An 18,694-nucleotide genomic window follows, 5' to 3' on the forward strand; every position below is an offset into this window, starting at 1 on the left:
CATGGATACTGACATGATTTATAAGAGAGATCATTTCTGATAAAGCAACATTTATCTCTCATTTGACAAAAGTCTGTCATTAGCTTAATTGGTACTGCAAAACCATTTAAGCCCATGTGTGTTAGATGTAACCTCCTTTGTAATCATCAACATTTTCATCAGTAACAGACAGATTACATTTACATTTATCTTGTAATTAAATTATGTAATGCTGTTACATGTAACTAGTTACTCCCCAATAATATTTCTAACCTAGGACATATCTGTATTTATGCAAAACATGACACTTTAACATTTGACTACACATTTTTTGTAGCAAGTTAGTATATCTACTATAATTAAATTGTGTGTTTGCTGCAGGGGATGTTAACCTTATTATACTCGATTTTCTCAATTGAAATTGATTATACTTTATTTGAATTTATTATGACAGTACTTTACTTAACTTCATTATAACAGCGACATTCACACATACTGGAATGAAGGCAAAAAACTGAAGCTTATTTTTATAACATATAAAGGCTGAGCGGAAAACAAGAGCAGCATCATAGCTTATGGAGTGAGTAAGAGCATATGTGTACCTCCTTCAGGCATTAATGTAGAAACCAGTTCAGACCTGAAATGAAAATAATAAAAAAATCAAATTTTTAGAGGCAGTAAGTAAGGTCAATTTTAAAAGCTATCATGTACTGCGTATTACTTTGGTATATATGTACACTGTAGTTAGATATTATGTCAGCTTATTTGACATGATTATATCAGTGATATCATGTGAATAATTTGGCTCAAGTTGCACTTTGTAAGGCCTCTCAAAAGGATCTACACAAAGGTCGAAGGTAGTCCTTGCCTGAGGTGATATTTGTTGTTTTTCTTACAGCAGTAAATAAAACAGTGACGTTACATAACTGGCAGCAGCAGCAGCAGGTGATGTGCTGGAGAAAGGCTGACTCAGCATTCCTCTGATGTTTTGCCCACAGAACAGTCTGACAGGAGGGGAGGGGGGGGGGGGGGTTCATCTCTGCCTCTTCCCTGAGGCCAGAGGGAGCTATGGCATGCTAATGTCATTATAATGCATTGCTATGGTAATCACAGCATTGATCAGCTGCAACCACTCTATCACATATTATGAAGACAGAGCTGTTCTGCCCGCCAGAATTTTCTGATGAATTGTCCTGTATTTTGCAGTTCCTTCTTCTTCTTTGTAAATTAGTCTGCCTTCCACAGCTCATATTTAGAAATGTAGAGTCCAGCTTGATGGAGAGAGTTCTCTTTTTGTTATTTCTCACGTGTATAACCAAATAGATTTCAGTGATTAGTCAGCAACTTTCTTTAAAGCACCACCACCAAAATAAATGTATAATTTGGTTCTGCTGACAGAGCTGTGAATGGCAGTCAATGAATGTCACAGGATGAAAACTTACCTGAGAGATCAGCAATATTCTTTTTCTTAGAATGGCAGCAAAATATGAGCTCGGTATTTGCTTTACCTTGAAGATTCCATGATAATAAGATTCCATTTCTGTGGTTTCTGTGGTTACTTTCATAACTCAGCCGTTAAATCCATCAGAATCCCCCACAACCCCATATGTTATGTTATTTTATTTAAAGACCGTGTAAAGTGAATTTGTATTTCTAACCATTAAGATTTGAATTGTGGAGCTAGGTTTCAGGAGCTAGGTGTTTCAAGATTTGTGTGTTCAGGATTTAGTGGGCGGGTCTGAAAATCACCCCGCCCCTGCTGCTGTAGAGGTATAAATACATTCAGTGCACACTACAACAACTCATAGAGTGTATAAAAGAAATGGACGTAATATCTGGACATTGGTTTGTGGACTGCTGTTCGGAAGCCAATAGTTTCAAATTTAGACAGCGCCACCTTAAAAATTTCAGGTGCATGCTGGGAAAAATAAAAACATGGATTCTACTTATATGGGCATGAGGCGTAGCAGGGAGGTTGCGATTGGTTGCGAGGTCTGGATCTCAAGGACATTGGTCAATCAACCTGTCAATCAGGACGTAGCCACGCCCTAATGCATTCCCTGCTTTATCGTCAAATATAAAATCAGGGAAGCCAAAATTTCACAAATGAACATCATACTGCATTGAAGAAGGCTTTAAACTAGCGATTGAGACCATAAACACATTTTGAAAACGTTTACTGAGGTTAGAAATCAAGTGAGAAGTTGGTGAATTCTCCATTGACTTGTATTGAGACGGAAGTCCTTTTGACACCAAAACGGTTGCCCCCTGGTGGCCTTTTGATAGAATGCAGTTCTAAGTTACTTCCGCGTTGGCCTCATTTCAGAGGACCGGAACTCCCAGCCTGCTACTACTACAGTCTACAGTTAGCCAGTTAGCTGAGTTAGCCGCTGAGCTAGCCACCGAGTTAGCCGACAAGCTAGCCGCCAAGTTAGCCGCTGAGCTACCCGCCGATCTAGCAGCTGAGTTAGCAGCAGTAAGCTCTTAGATGTAGCATCCATGTTTCTAGTAGAAGTGGTGACTTTGATTTACAGGTGACACTTGGTAGGGGGCAGGGTTTCAGGGAACTCGGCGGGCACTCCCACACCGTCTGGGAGCAGAGAAAGAGTTTGCTTTTTACACAACTTTGAAGCCTAATTTCATATATTTGGTGATTTTTTTAATCATTCAAATTTGGCAGGGTGCTGACCAAGTTCATCCCCTGTGCCTACATTCCGGCCCCTAATTATTATAACAGAATAATTACAACACTGAATATTCAACATGAAAACACAATAATCAAGGTAAACAATTCATATCGATATACATCCTTTTGCATTCAATGTAGTTCAATGTCCGTAGTATTTCAATGTCCTTCACTCTACAATCTTCAAGTGTCTCTAGGCCAGAGGTTCTAGAACATACGGAGCCTAGTGTGAGAGTGATCTTTACCATCACTCTTAAAGTCACATTCAAAGTCAAGTCATGTCAAAACAAGTCATGTCAAAGTATCCATCAAGACTCCCCAGCTTCTTGAAGAAGACAAATCTTTGTGACTGGCCTGTCCAGACAGCTAGTCTTGGTCTTGATCTTTACTTGTCGCACAAGTCCTTTCTTGTCTTGAACAGCCTCAATAACTCTCCCCATGATCCAAGAGTTACGAGGTGCTGTGTCATCCACGATGAGCACAATGTCTCCAGGAATGAAGTTGCGCTTGACTCTGTTCCACTTTTGACGTTCCTGAAGCTGCGGCAGGTATTCCATTGTCCATCTTTTCCAAAATAAATTGGATATGTACTGTATTTGTTTCCATCTGCGGACAGCATACAAGTCCTGTTTTTCAAAGAGACCAGGTGGCAAAGATGGTTGACCTTTGAGAAGCAGAAGATGGTTGGGAGTCAGAGCCTCTAGATCATTAGATCAGTGGACGCCTTTGTTATTGGTCTGCTGTTAAGAATAGCTTCGACTTCACAGAAGACAGTGTGAAGACCTTCCTCGTCAAGAGTTTGTATTTTTAAAATGGAGTTGAGTACCTTTCTAATGGAACGGATTAGTCTCTCCCATACTCCTCCATGATGGGAGCCAGTTGGAGGATTGAATGTCCATTTAATCCCTCGCTGTAGGAGTTCCTCATGGATCTGAGAATGATTCCATTGTTGAATACATTTTTTCAGCTATCGATCAGCGCCGACAAAGTTTGTTCCATTGTCTGAGCAGATTTCCTTGACTTGGCCTCGTCTTGCTATAAAGCGACGTAAGGCATTAATGAAGGAATCGGTATCCATTGATGCTGCTACTTCAAGATGTACAGCTCTTAAAGCTAAGCAAGTGAATAGAACTCCATACCTTTTCACATGACATCTTCCACGTTTTACATTAAATGGGCCAAAACAATCCACTCCCACTGAAGTAAAAGGTGGTTCATCTGGAGATATCCTGTTGCGTGGCAGATCTGCCATCTGTTGACTACCAGGAACTCCTTGTACCCGTCGGCACACAACACACTTTCCCAATATCTTTCTTACAGCCACACTAGCGCCAGTAATCCAATATCTCTGGCGTAGCCTCGCCAACACATGGGCTCTACCACTGTGGCCGACTTCTTCATGAACCTGTCTTAAGATAATATCAGAGATATGATGATCTTTGGTCAATATAGCTGGATGCTTTGCCTCTTCAGGCATGGCTGCCCGACTGAGTCGTCCCCCGACTCTCAAGACGCTATCATCAAGCACCGGATTCAGTTTGTATATGTGGCTTGTCCTTCTCACATGCTGTCCCTTTTCCAGGCTAGAAAATTCCTCTGGGAATCTTTTCCTTTGACAGATTCTGATGATTTCCAGCTCAGCCTCCTTCATCTCCTCCACAGTTAGAGAAACACAAAATGCATCTTTGACACTTTGTAGCTCATTTATCAGAAGACATGTCTGTTTTCTCTCATCTCATCGTTCCTCTTCTTCCAGATACTAAGGAGTCTGTTCTTGAATCGTAAGATCCAACACATCACCCGTTTTAGATGGTTCCAGGATGAGGTACAATTGATCAACTGAGACACTGAGTCACACTCCTCTGTGGCACATACAGCATGAACCAAGATGCTTGTTTTGACCTCAGGGTCATTTTGTCCTGGTATCATTTTCAAACCATCTGGATTTGTGGGCCACTGCTCCTCTGGCCACATCAGAAATTGTGGGCCAGATATCCAATTTGCATCCTTAAGGAATGACTCCACACCAAGTCCCCTAGAGGCAAGATCTGCTGGGTTGCATGAGGTGTTCACATGTCTCCACTGACCTGCATGAGATGTTTCAAGGATTGCAGACACTCTATTGGCCACAAATGCTCGAAATCTTGACGTCTCGTTTTTAATGTATTTCAGCACTGAGGTGCTGTCAGTCCAGAATACAGAGTCAAGCAGCTGCATCTGCAATTCCTTCCTCCACAATCTGTCCATGCGTGATGCAACTACTGCTGCTCTTATAGTGTTTGGCCTTTAGCACCACTGGCATCAACACTCCAAGTGGGTCATAAATAGAGCTGAGCATAGACAGGATCCCTCTACGAGTCAAAGGTCGATCTTGAACCTTTATCTTGAATTTAAAATTATCAGACTGAACACACCACTGTACTCCTAGTGCCCTCTCAACAGGGAGTGTTTCATAGTTCAAATCCAGCTCTTTCACTTCTTTTGCCCTCTCTCCTTCAGGTATAGCAGCCAGCACCTTCCGACTGTTGCTTATCCACTTCTTCAGCTGAAAGCCTCCTCTGGCACAAATGGCTCGTAGATCACGATAGAGAGCTACAGCTTGAGACTCAGAAGGCACTGAAGCAAGACAATCATCCACATAAAAATTGTTCATGATGGTATCCACTATTTGCGGACTAAAGGAGTCCTTATTGTCTTCTGCACACCTTCAAAGAGCAAAGTTTGCACAACTTGGTGAGGAAGTCGCTCCAAAGAGATGGACAAGCATCCTGTACTCTTCTAAGGGTTTAACTGGAAAATCTCAAATGTCATGGATGCTGTTGCACCTATTAAAACTAAGACGACCTTGAGCAGAAGGAAAACACCATGGAGGAACACTATGATGATAAAGGCTTTAAAAACAGAATGCAGGAAAGCAGAGCGTAAGTGGAGAAAAACTAAACTTCAAATTCACCTTGACCTCTACAAACAAAGTCTTTGTAATTTTAAATATGAGTTACTCAAAGCTAGACAGCAACACTTTTCTGAAATAATTAATAAGAACATCAACAACACTCGTACTCTGTTTGCTACGGTTGATAAGCTTACAAACCCCCCTCAACAGATAGCTCCAGAACTCCTTTCCACAGAAAAATGCAATGAATTTGCTTGCTTTTTCAGTGAAAAAATACAGTCCATAAGGTTAAATATCAACACAAATCAACAAAACAATAAAATGATGAAATCCCTAAGACCTCCCAGGATTAACTCAACTGCAAAGTCAGAATTTAAAACAGTTGACCAAAAAACCATAGAGGAAACAGTGCAGCATCTAAAACCATCAACATGCTGTCTTGACACAATGCCATCAGATTTCTTTAAAACTATTGTGAACTCTGTCCAAACTGATTTGCGACAAGTAATAAATAGCTCACTTAAATCAGGTGTGTTTCCTAAACCCCTAAAAGTAGCTGCCATTAAGCCACTCTTAAAAAAGAGAACGCTGGATGCTTCCATGTTAACCAACTACAGACCTATCTCAAATCTTCCTTTTATAACCAAGATCGTTGAGAAAGTGGTTTTTAATCAACTCAGCAATTTCTTGAACTCCAGTGGCCTTTTTGACAAATTTCAATCAGGTTTCCGACCTAACCACAGTACAGAAACAGCTCTTATTAGAGTGTTAAATGACATAAGATTGAACAATGACTCAGGCAAGGTGTCAGTTCTGGTCCTGTTGGATCTCAGTGCTGCATTTGACACTGTGGACCACAGTATACTGTTGAACAGGTTGGAAACCTGGGCAGGACTCAGCGGAACAGTCCTAGACTGGTTCAGGTCCTACTTGGAAGAGCGGAGTTATTTTGTGACCATTGGAAGTTATGAATCTGATCGAGTGGCTATGACATGTGGAGTTCCTCAGGGGTCAGTTCTTGGACCCCTTCTGTTCAGTCTATATATGCTGCCCTTGGGTCAAATTCTGCAGAACTCTAATGTAGACTATCACAGTTATGCAGATGACACACAGATATACCTAGCACTGTCCCCAGATGACTACAGTCCAATACAGTCATTGTGTCACTGTTTAGAGCAAGTAACAAATTGGATGAACCAAAATTTCCTTCAATTAAATCAGGACAAAACTGAGGTCATTGTTTTTGGCAATAAAGAGAAGAGGATTGCTGTCAGTAAACATCTCGAGTCACTCTCTCTAAAAACTAGGGACCAAGTCCGAAACCTTGGCGTGCTGATTGACTCAGATCTGACTTTCAGCAGTCACATCAAATCAGTCACCAAAACAGCCTTCTATCAGCTTAAGAACATATCCAGAGTGAAGGGTTTTATGTCTCAAACAGACCAGGAGAAGTTGATTCATGCTTTCATCTCAAGTAGACTCGACTACTGTAACGGTCTTCTGACTGGACACCCACAAAAAAGCATTAAACAGCTGCAGCTCATTCAGAACGCTGCAGCTCGAGTTTTGACCAGAACAAAGAGATCAGAGCACATTACTCCAGTTTTAAAGTCTTTACACTGGCTCCCAGTCAGCTATAGAATAAATTTTAAAGTTCTGCTACTGGTCTACAAATCACTGAATGGTTTAGGTCCAGAATACATGAATGACATGTTAGTAGAATATAAACCCAGTAGAGCTCTGAGATCTACTGACTCAGGTCAGATAGTTGAGCCCAGAGTTCAAACTAAACATGGTGAAGCAGCTTTTAGCTGTTATGCTGCACACAACTGGAACAAACTACCAGCAGAACTGAAATCAGCCCCAACAGTGAACACTTTTAAATCCAGGTTAAAAACACTTCTCTTCTCCTGTGCTTATGATTGAGCTCTTTTAAAGCACTTTACATTTTAATCTTTCTTTTGCACTCTATGTCCTTCTAATGATTTTAAAGCTAATTTCTTTCATTTGCACTCTTTGTCCTTTTAATGATTTTAAAGCTAATTTATTATTTTATGCTGCAATCATTTTATTTATGTCTTTCTATTTTTCTGTACTTTGTTTTTATTATGGGGGGGTGGGGGTGGGGGTTAATTGTATGTTTTACATGTTTTTCTGTTGTATGTAAAGCACATTGAATTGCCATTGTGTATGAAATGCGCTATATAAATAAAACTGCCTTGCCTTGCCTTGCCTAAGGGTTGAGAGAAATCCCCACCAGGCCACCAGAGGAACCTTAGCAGGTTGGAATCTTTAGCTGGCACCCGCACCTGATGATACATGGTCTCAATATCTGCCATCAACACAACAGGTTCCTTTCTGAACCTGGTTATGACTCCAATCAATGAGCTAGTCAGATCAGGTCCTTGCAGCAGTTGTGCATTCAATGATGTGACTTGAAATGATGCAGCACAGTCAAACACCACTCTGATCTTCTTCTTTGTTGGGTGGTATACACCATGATGCGGTATGTACCATATGTTGCCACGACTGCATAGAAGATCTCTGGCAGGCACCTTTTCAGCATAACCACAGGAAATGACATCTTGCACGAAGTCAGCATAGTCTGCATGAAATGCGTCATTTTTCTCAAACCTCCTTTTTAGACTCAGAATACGTTGTTCTGCTAGCTTGCGGTTATCAGGCATGCACACATCTCTTTTCTTTAGAGGTAATGCAATGCTATAGTGGCCATCTTCTAGCTTAACGGAGCTTTCAACCATTTCCATAAACTGACAATCTTCCCTTGACAGACCCAGCTGTTCATCCTGTATGCATTCTGGAAAGTCCAGTTGAAATTGCTGCTGCCACAACTCATCCAATCTCACAACTGAGATACGATTAGCAGTGATGCTAAGTTGTTCACAGTCAGCTCCACCAGTGCCCAACGGCCCATTAACAGTCCATCCCAAAATAGTCTGGATTGCATATGGTCCTCCATTCTCACTTGGAATCACCTTTGTGGGCTCAAGAGCTCTAGGTACATTCAAGCCAATCAAAAGTTCAACACCTGAATCAATTTCAGGAAGATTTACTTCATGCAAGTGTGGCCATCTGACCAGATCCTGCTGTCGTGGTATATTTCTCTCACTCACAGGCATCCTTTGCTGTGTAAAAATATCTGGCAAATCACAGTAAAGACCACTGTCCAGGCCAGCTATCTCCAGATCTGATACGATGCAACTTAGCACAATATTTTCATGACCCATAGTGCGTAACAGAATCCTGGTTCCTCTTCCTGAGATACCCAGCCGATTCATCAGACCGGTGGTACAGAATGAGGCTGAACTCCCTTGGTCCAGAAAGGCATAAGTCTCCACAATTTTTTGGCCTTTCTTAGACTTGACTTTAACTGGAACAATAGAGAGTTTACAATCCTGCTCACCGGCCCCAGTAAGACCACTAGTCTGTACTGCAACGAAAGCACTGCCCACTGCTGCGTTGGTATTAGCTGCAACTATCTGATTCTTCTCATTTTCCTTGTCCTTCGGGTGAATATGAAGCATGCTAGGATGTCTGGATCCACATATTTTACATGACAGTCGCCTCCTGCAGTCCTTACTCATGTGCCCTATGCACAAACAGCCAAAACAAATTCCATGCTCCTTCAGAAAGGCAATCTTGTCATGTGCTTTCTTTTCCAATAGAGAGCACAACTCCAGTGCATGTTCACCCTTGCAGTACAGGCAAACCCCTTTATCCAGTAGACTTCCTCCCTTTCTCTTATGGGTATTTTCATCCACAGAAGTGGCTGTAGTTGCAAAGCTACTTCCTTTTTTGTGGCTATAGTTTTAACAATTCTCCCTTTTGCCACTTTTGCTTTGCACTACTTTTGGAGTATCTTGTATATTACCAAACACAGGGTCAGCTGTAATTTTCACCTGACGTTCAACAAAATCCACAATATCAGGGAAAGTAGCTCTGTGATGATGTCTTTCATGTATATCACAAGCCACCGTTCTCCATTTATCTCTTAACTTGTATGGCAACTTTTTTACTATTGTCAGCATATTTGCCGGCATATTGAGCTCAGACATGTACTGTATCTCATCCATTGCATTGCAACATCCTCTTAGAAAAAGTCCATAAGCTTGAAGAGCTTTGACATCCTCTGCTTTAATCACTGGCCATGAAAGTGCTTTGTCCATATAAGCTGACGCAATCCTTTGTTCATTTCCAAAATGTTCTTCCAACAAAGACTTTGCTTTGTAATATCCTCTATCTGCAGCCATTTGTTGACAGCTTCTCACCAGCTCTCTTGGCTGACCCTGGTGTATTGCACCAAGAAGTGCAGGCAATCTCTTGCATCGCTCGTCTTCTCTTCTACATTGTGCTCAAAGGCTCTCATAAAGGCATGATACAGTAGAGGATCTCCATCAAACACTTGAATCTCCCGATTTGGCAAAGATGAGAGACTTTGTTGCTGCACCAACATTGCAGTTATCTCATTTTGCCTTGCCATTATAGATACCAAATTGTTGTCATCACCTGTGGCCATTATAGGAGCCTGTGTACTGCTTAGAGACATTGAGAAATTTGGCTGTGCATTATGAACCACCCCGAGCTTGGTCTGTCTCTGCTGGTGTATTTGAGACTTAATATTCTCAGGTTGTTTCATTTCCATTGATTTGGTCACATAAGACTGAGGAACACTTCTGACTGAGACTGGATTCCCATGATCTTCTTGGCCATGAGGCACAAATGAATCAGCATCAGCTTTAAGAACAGTGTGGAGTCCTCTCTCCATGTAGGATTGCATACCATCAGATTTATTTGATGTGCCACCTTTCACACTACTTGAGGCTCTTAAGACATCCACCTTAGCCTTTGATGCGGCTATCTCCACTTCGAGCGCAAGTCGCTCCTTCCTTTTTCTTATTTCCTCCTCCTGTTTTTCCAGGTCATGTTTTTCCTGAAGTAATCTTTGACATGCAAGAAGAGCAGCCATGTCAGCCTCTGCTTTAACACAGGCAGAGGAAGTTGAGGTGCGTGAAGTTTGAGATTTTGAACCATGCTTTTTGCTGCTAACATTTGAGATGCTGTCACCAGGCTTAATTTCATTCTGTGTCGGTCCAGGCAAAGCATCATGTTGCTCATCTGAAGGAAGTTTATTATTAAGATGTATCTCATCCAACACCACGCTTGGAAGAGTTTCAAAATCTGTATTAGGCAGTTCTCCCAAGCTTTCTTGTCTTGAGACCAGCCTGTCACTTTCAGATAGCCATTGTTCCACATCCATAATAAACCCTTGATTATATTTATTGATGCTTGTGATCCACTCGTTTTGTTTATGCTGCTCCTCCTGAGGTATTAAAGGCATCAGTGACTCGTGCAGTGCCATTGCATCCTCCCGCAACTGCACCAAAACCCCCAGCTGATTTTGTACTTGTGTAGCATTGTCGTCATTTTCCATCAGCCTTTTCAATGCTGCGATTACACCTTTAATTTTGTTCACTATGGCGATCTTTATGAAGTCTCTCAATTTTACATGCCAAGCCCTTTTCAGAGAGAGTGACTTTTCTTTTGACTTTTCCGTCATTTACGGTCGAACCAGCATTTGATCCACTCATATTGACATCAATCAACAACAGTGCGCATCCGTTAAAACATCAGAAAACATGCGACACAATCCACCTCCACATAAATCCTCCACATCCAACTTCGCCACTTAACAGGCATAAACGAGCGATCCACAGGTTAATTTCCAACTTGAGCCAGACAATAAATGCATCAATCAGCAAACACAGCATGCTCTCCATCCAATATATGCAGCAGAAATCACATTCAAACTGCGTCCAAAATCCAAGCAAGATGAAACGTACAGTATGAACAAGCAAAGTTACACATACCGTAGTTGCTGTGCGCTGCGGCCCATCCATTGATTCATTCATAAAATTTACTCACAGTCCGCTTCCACAGGGGCTGAGTGGGCCATCGTTTATAGTGCACAGGTAAAGCGAAGTTGACAGTTGGCTACACGTGTGAGATCCTTAGCCTCTTCTGTTGACAATGTTGTCGCGGCCATCGCATGTCAAAAACTTTTCCATTGGCCGCTGAATGAATGATGTAGGGTGATCTGTCTGACGCGCTGTGTCCAAAACAAAGGCATGAGGTCTGTTGCTGCGTTTTAAAGATGTTTTATTATTATTATTTTACCGGTGATCAAAAACACTGTGATGACCTAAATGCTCTGTTGAGATGGTATTTTTGGACAAAAAGAGTGTAGATGTAGCGGTCAACAGAAGTTACGGCTCCCTACTCACCCACTCTGTTACAAAACAAAAGGTGAAACCCAGCAGGTGCAGAAGATGATCTAAATTACTACTGCGCCACCCCCAGTGACGCATAGACACACCCCACACACACACACACACACACACACACACACACACACACACACACACACACACACACACCCCTCACTACTACCGGTGACCAAGTGACAGGCATGCTGACCAAGTTCATCCCCTGTGCCTACATGCAGTTTGGAAGGATTTACTGACTGTCCAACAGCTAATAATTTGAGCTCAGTCTCAGCCTCATCTGCATGATTCATGCACTCTCCAAATCTGAGGACCCTAAAGTGACCCCCAAACTAGGATCAGGTGACTCCTGAATCTAAGCATACTTGTGGGGAACTCACTAAAAACTTGGTGTTTTATAGCAGTGTAAGCTTCAGTCAGCTCCACGATCATCTCATCCCGAGCTCGGAGCAGTTTTCCATGAAGGAGGGTGAGTTACTTTAGTTTTGTATAAATAATGTAGGTTTCACTATCTATTTGAATGTCATAACATGTGCCCTAAACTGTGTGCCATGAAGATTTTGGATGAAATTTACTACCCAGCTAACGTTAGGTAAATGTAAACTTTATATACACAGATGTTTCCTCTCTTGTCTGGTGGCCTGAGCTTGTAAATCTTATCCAAAATGTGCCAAAATCTATGTGAGATAGAATATGTGTGTGTTGTTGTAGTGGATTGTTGCGTTACTAAAACATTGTGCCATTACTAAAACATTGTGCCATTGCGTGTAAGAACGTGAATTCATACGTTCCACCTGCCTTTCTGCCTTCACCTTTTTTATTCAATTAAAATAGATTGTGTTTTTGTTTTCTCATAGATTGGTGAAATGTTGCAGCAGCATGAGAGAGAGAGGCATGCACATACTTTCACACACAGAAATTGAGTCTCGGGGGAAGGGCAATACACTCAATAATACACACGTTCAATATGAGAGGTTAGTTGTGCAGATGTATGTCATATATGAATGGTTATCCATGCATATGTGAAAACATATGCAATACATAATATTCTATGAACGTATTGCTATAATATGTATATGTGGTCTTGCAGGTGTGTACATGGATATAATTCTTGTGTGTGCCTTGTAAGCCCAAATGGTCTGAGCAGCTTGATGTAATGACATGTGTTGACTGACAGTTGTATATTTAAATTACGAGACTGCACAAAGTGAAATAAACTACAGTTTGGTGAGAAGTTCCTAAACTTTTCCATGATAAGGAGGCTCAAAAAGATAGAAGAAAAACTTTTGTTGTGTAAAAAGGTTAGTGAGGAAGGTAGAGTGGGACCTGTGAGATGATGAAAATAAATTACACGTTTATTGTAGGCTACTTTGCATGATGACCTCTCTGCACCTTTGTAAGATTGCTGAGCAAAAATCCTCAATTATTTTGGGTTGATGAAAATGAGGCGTTGGACTGAGTGGCAGAGTGTCAGTTAGTTTTACTTCTAAAGCTTGGAAAATTAGGGCAACCTAGACTGAATAATATACTCACACTATATGAGATGAGTTTATTTTATGCATGCCATGAGGGCATACAGACTAGTATATACATATTTTCCTATAATTTGAATATTATGTCTACACCTGTGTCCGGACAAATAAGGATTGGCAAGATGAGCAATTCAAAAATATGTTAAAATAGTTTTAAAAGCAGCATCAGGTTTGTTTAAATGTATATTTTGTATTTTTGTTGGTTTTATATCATTTGAAATGACATTTGCATAATTTTTTTTACCAAAAGTAAGACTGGATGCTCCTGAAAATTTCAAATGGTGTAACCACAAAATAATGATAAGTATTAAATATTTTATCCACAAACAGTGTATTTAAGTGGACTTATACTAATAATTACTTTACTAAATGTAAATGTTTCCTGATCTCCATGATTCTCCAGATTAAATGTAATATTTAGAACAATTGTATTCCGTTACCTTTATTTAATATAAAAAGTTATAATGTAAGATCATGTTTTATTGAGAATTTAGTGTTTTTAAGCAAGTTGAATTATTTGGTACAAAGTTTGTATGGTTACACCACTTAGACATTTTTACCATAATCCTCTAATGGAATAAAATAAATATAAAATAAAAAATAAAATAAAATAAAATGGAATAAAAGCAGACATTTTTTGTTGGGTCCACAAAAAAAAAGAATGTGTGCAAGTTATTCACATGTTTATTTTCATATTTAAATCCCTTTAAATATGACTAAACCACATGGACACAAAAAAACTCAATCGCCCCACCTACAGTATGTACATGGTAACGTAAAGTATAGCTCATTTGGGCTGGACATCTATTGATGCAAGAGACTACATTGATATCAGAATATGGATGCACCATCTGAGTAGATTTTTATTGTTGGACATAATTTAGTCCATCTAAATATCAATACATTTCAGCACTATTTAGTTGTGCATATTCCAACATAACGTCATGATAAAAGTTTAAATGAAATCTTGACTGTACAAAGGAAAAGTGGACAGAGCTGTGGACAAAGCAATGTTGACAAGTGCAAAAATGAAATGTGACAGCTGCAATAAATAATTAAATATGTGACAGTGGAGATTGAAAGCAATGTGCAATGTGAAGTCCAGTTTGATGAAATATATCAAAGTGACCAGTGCAGAGTTTAAACGAGAGATCTCAGTCTTTTTCCTGAGGGAAGAAGTTCAAAGAGTCCGTGTCCAGTGTGGGAGGTGGGGGTTAGAGATATGAAGCTGGTCAGTGGGGAGTTTGCAGCCGATGATCTCCACAGCTGAGTGAATGATGTGCTGCAACCTTTCAATGTCCTCTATCGTTGCTGCATTGGACTAAACAGTGATGGATAATGTGAGGATGGAGTCAGCGATGGCCTTAGGAGTAACATGTGTTGGGCCGTCTTGATTATGTAGCTGATGTTGATGTCCCATTTAAGATCCTTTGAGATGGTGGTGCCAAAGAACTTAAATGACTGACTGCAGTTGATGGTGATAAACTGGCTGTGAGCAAGTCCATACAAATAGTCATATTTTCTAGGTTGGGGTGTAAAAAGGATTGATTGCAGGTATCGTTTGACCGGAGACTTTTCGATATTACTTGGTATCGAGTTCTTAATGGTGTAGCATAAGTCGAGTGTACTCTAATGGAGCAGGTAACATGCTGTCGGAGGTTGGCCTTGTTACGTACATGCATGAAAAATGATTCTAGGTCAGGAGAGCAGTATTTTAACAGTATTGTGACATCAGGAGGTAGAGCGGTCCACTAATCAGAAGATCATCAGTTTGATTCGCAGCTCCTCCGATCCACATGTCGATGTGTCCTTGGGCAAGATACTGAATCCCGAATTGCTCCCCATGGCTGTGCCGACAGTGTATGAATGTGTGTGAATGGCTGAATGTGACATGTAGTAAAAAAGCACTTTGAGTGGTCAGAAGACTAGAAAAGCGCTACAGAAGTACAGTCCATTTACCATCTATCCAGATGTAAAAACACATTCCCTCTCCTTTGGTCTTCCCGGTTGCCTCTAAGTCATGGTCCGCTCAATGGAGTTGGAATCCAGCTTCTACTGTTTGGAATATACTTACACAGCTAGGTATGCTTTGGAGAGGCATGTTTTCATGTTGCTAACACATGAGAACAATACTTTTTCTTTTATTTCCTCCTACAACCTTGGAACAACCTCCAGTACAGAATACACCGCCTTGTCCGTGAGAAAGAGCCTCAAGGACTCAGCGGTCCAGCACTGTTGTATCAGTAGGGTTAGTCTACCTTGATTCTTTTTATCACCATTACTGAGGGACATATGATGTATAAGCAGAAGATCTTCCATTAACGGTAACGCTCGCTGCAGTTCAAGTGGGAGCTCAGCCTCACACATTTCCATATCAGAGGAGACGTCTATGAATTTTAATCACGCTCGTCCTATCACACCATCATGTCAAATCTTTCTCAAGCACTGCACAAATGAACTGGATTGAAGCGCTCATGACAAAAGCACAGATCTGCCACAGCTTTGTTATAGTTTACTTATGTATAACTTTCTGAAAATGATAGTTAAGTTAAACCATACACTATGTAAGGTGTACAGCACAGACATTACAACCTGACACCATTATATGTTGATTATATTCATGCCAACACTGTTTCTTGCTGCAGCTGACCTGACATAGTCTTGCTTCTTATTTTTAATTAATTAATTGAAGAGGACTTAAATGCTTTGTGAGATGTTCTTCTATATACTGTAATGATATTAGATATCTACGTTAAACATGGTTAAAGTTACAAAAGTTGAGGTGAATATATAGGAATGCTTCAACATGCTATGAATGCTTAGTTCATTCCATACATGATGTTCTGTTGCTAAAGTTAGTTACCAAGGTTTTTCTATTTGTTGTTCACATTGCCCACTATCATAGTTCGTGTCAGATTTGAGCTTGAGTTCGTAAGTGTTTATTTTACTGTAAGTAAAAAGTAGTGAAGTCCTTGAAGTAGTGTAGTTTGTTTCATGGTTTTTTGACATAGCATTTTAAGCCAGTGGATGTTGGTCAAGGGGCAGATTGTGAGAGCTTGCCAATCAAAAAAGAGAAGGCTCCTCTGATTTGCCTAACATGGCATATTTGGTTTACTTCATAAGCTATGATGTTGCATTGTTGCTGGAGGTAAATGAATATTCACTTTTTCTTTGGATCTCATAAGGTATTGACAGAGGGTCCGTTGTCATCAAGACCATGGACCCCTAATGAAATCTATATGAGGTAACTACATTTGTGGCACATGTACAGAAAAGCCAGATGTAGAATTTATTTTAGATGTGAGATGAAATCCTGCACAGCTGACTGTAAAGTATATTTCAACAAACAAAAAGTATATAAAAATCTAGAAAAGAAAAAAAGCACTGAAACAATATTATTTATAATAATAATATAAATGATTTAGATTTAATATAGATGAATATTAATACACATTAAATATAACAAAATGTTGCAGCATCTCCTTCAGACCTTTTTGTTTTTGAATTTCATTCCACATAAGAAATATTTAAGCTTATTATTATTATGTCTTTGGATGTTTTAGCTGTGAGCCATTCATCTCTAGACCCTTTATCTAATAAAGTGATCCCAGAATCCTTAAAATAACTTAAAGATCACAATAAATTGAACGATATCATTTCATAATGTACACCCTTGTAAACCCCAGCTGTGCCCTTGGACCAACACAATGTTAATAATGTATTGTGACTGTTGATTGGTAAGGGATTGGTTTCATTTGGTACATTAAATAGATATGAGACAAGGCTCTAAGGAGGACAGCAGGAGCCCCTCCTCCTCGACTGCAGGTGTTACAGCATTTTAATCAGAATTTCAATAATGGATTTTTTTCCAAAGAGGAGAGAAAACTATTTTATAAATGATACTGACACTCTTTTTGTAACTTTTTAAAAATATTTTCATCTCCCTCTTGCCTCTCAAAATAAGTACAGGAGCATCCTACTCTGATCCTTTGTAATTTGACTCCTCTGATTCAGATTTAGTTTATGTTTAACATGAATTATTGGCATGTATGGCTTCCACATGCTGTTGTTGAATCTATCTATTAATATGCATTAGCAGTAATGTAAATTAAGTCTATCATCTGAATTCTTGAGGTGTTGTTTGGCTTGTGCTTGATAAAGATGGATGGCTTGTTACTTAGGTCCAAGATAGTGTCAATTGAATATATATATGCTGTATGGACTGAATTCATATTGGGTGTATTTTCCCCTGGCAGCTTCAGAGATGTTCTATAGGTCTTTCTATTTCTATATTTCTATATATCTCACCATATGCTATGAAACTTTTCTTTTTATTAATAGTAAAACTATTAGTTTTTGGATAATGTCCCAGCATTATTACCAATAGTATTACAAAATGTCTGTAACCATAACCCTGATTACCTATAATACTACTATAAATATAAGAAAAGAGTGACTGGTTGCTTGTTTTTGTGGTTTGAATCATAACTAAAATGATGTGTAGTGTGAGTCAGGTGGCTGTTCATACAATCCTCTACAATATGTTATAATTACAGTGCAATACAAAAATAAAAAAAGAAGAAACGCTGACATCCATTATAAAAAAGGTCACAAAGTCTATACAAAAAGCTTCGTCTGCAACACCTTCATCATTCTAATGAAAACATGAAGGCCACCAAGTCACACTGCTGAACTGCCTTGACAATTGTATGCAAACTCCACTTTGTTTTACTAATACAAGTTAGAAATGATGCTTGATAGAAGTATGTCACTGCCAAGCAGTCAGGTTGTACTTTACATTCATTTCTGTCAAGACCCATAGTCCTTGTGGTGAAGGCTTTGAAGGACTTGAAGTAGATTCTGATAGAACACAGTCAGTTTTATTCAGAGTGCTGAATCAAAACAGAAGTTATCTCAGGACACTTTTCGCATAGAGTAGATCTAGACAGTAGACTTTAATGGATGTGGCTGCAATGAAATGACAAACTCTAAAGTATAGATGCTTCACACACAGATTCAACCCAGCAGCACAGAATATTGATACAATCATCACATATTCAAGGGGGGGATAACAAAATTAAATAAATACCACTTCATCATTTTATCCTATTATCCATTTGTTAAGAATTTGAATGTGACCTAGACCTTTGACTACCAAAATCTTATCAGTTCATTCTTTAGTCCAAGTGGATATCTGTGCCAAAATTCCCTTAAGACACTCCTGAAATATTATGTTCTCCAGGCAACATGATGGCAGGGAAAGTTACTTTGGAAATGTACAGGTTACAGATTACTAGTTACT

This window comes from Scomber japonicus, chromosome 17 (assembly GCF_027409825.1).
Source record: "Scomber japonicus isolate fScoJap1 chromosome 17, fScoJap1.pri, whole genome shotgun sequence".
In the NCBI taxonomy this organism is placed as follows: domain Eukaryota; kingdom Metazoa; phylum Chordata; class Actinopteri; order Scombriformes; family Scombridae; genus Scomber; species Scomber japonicus.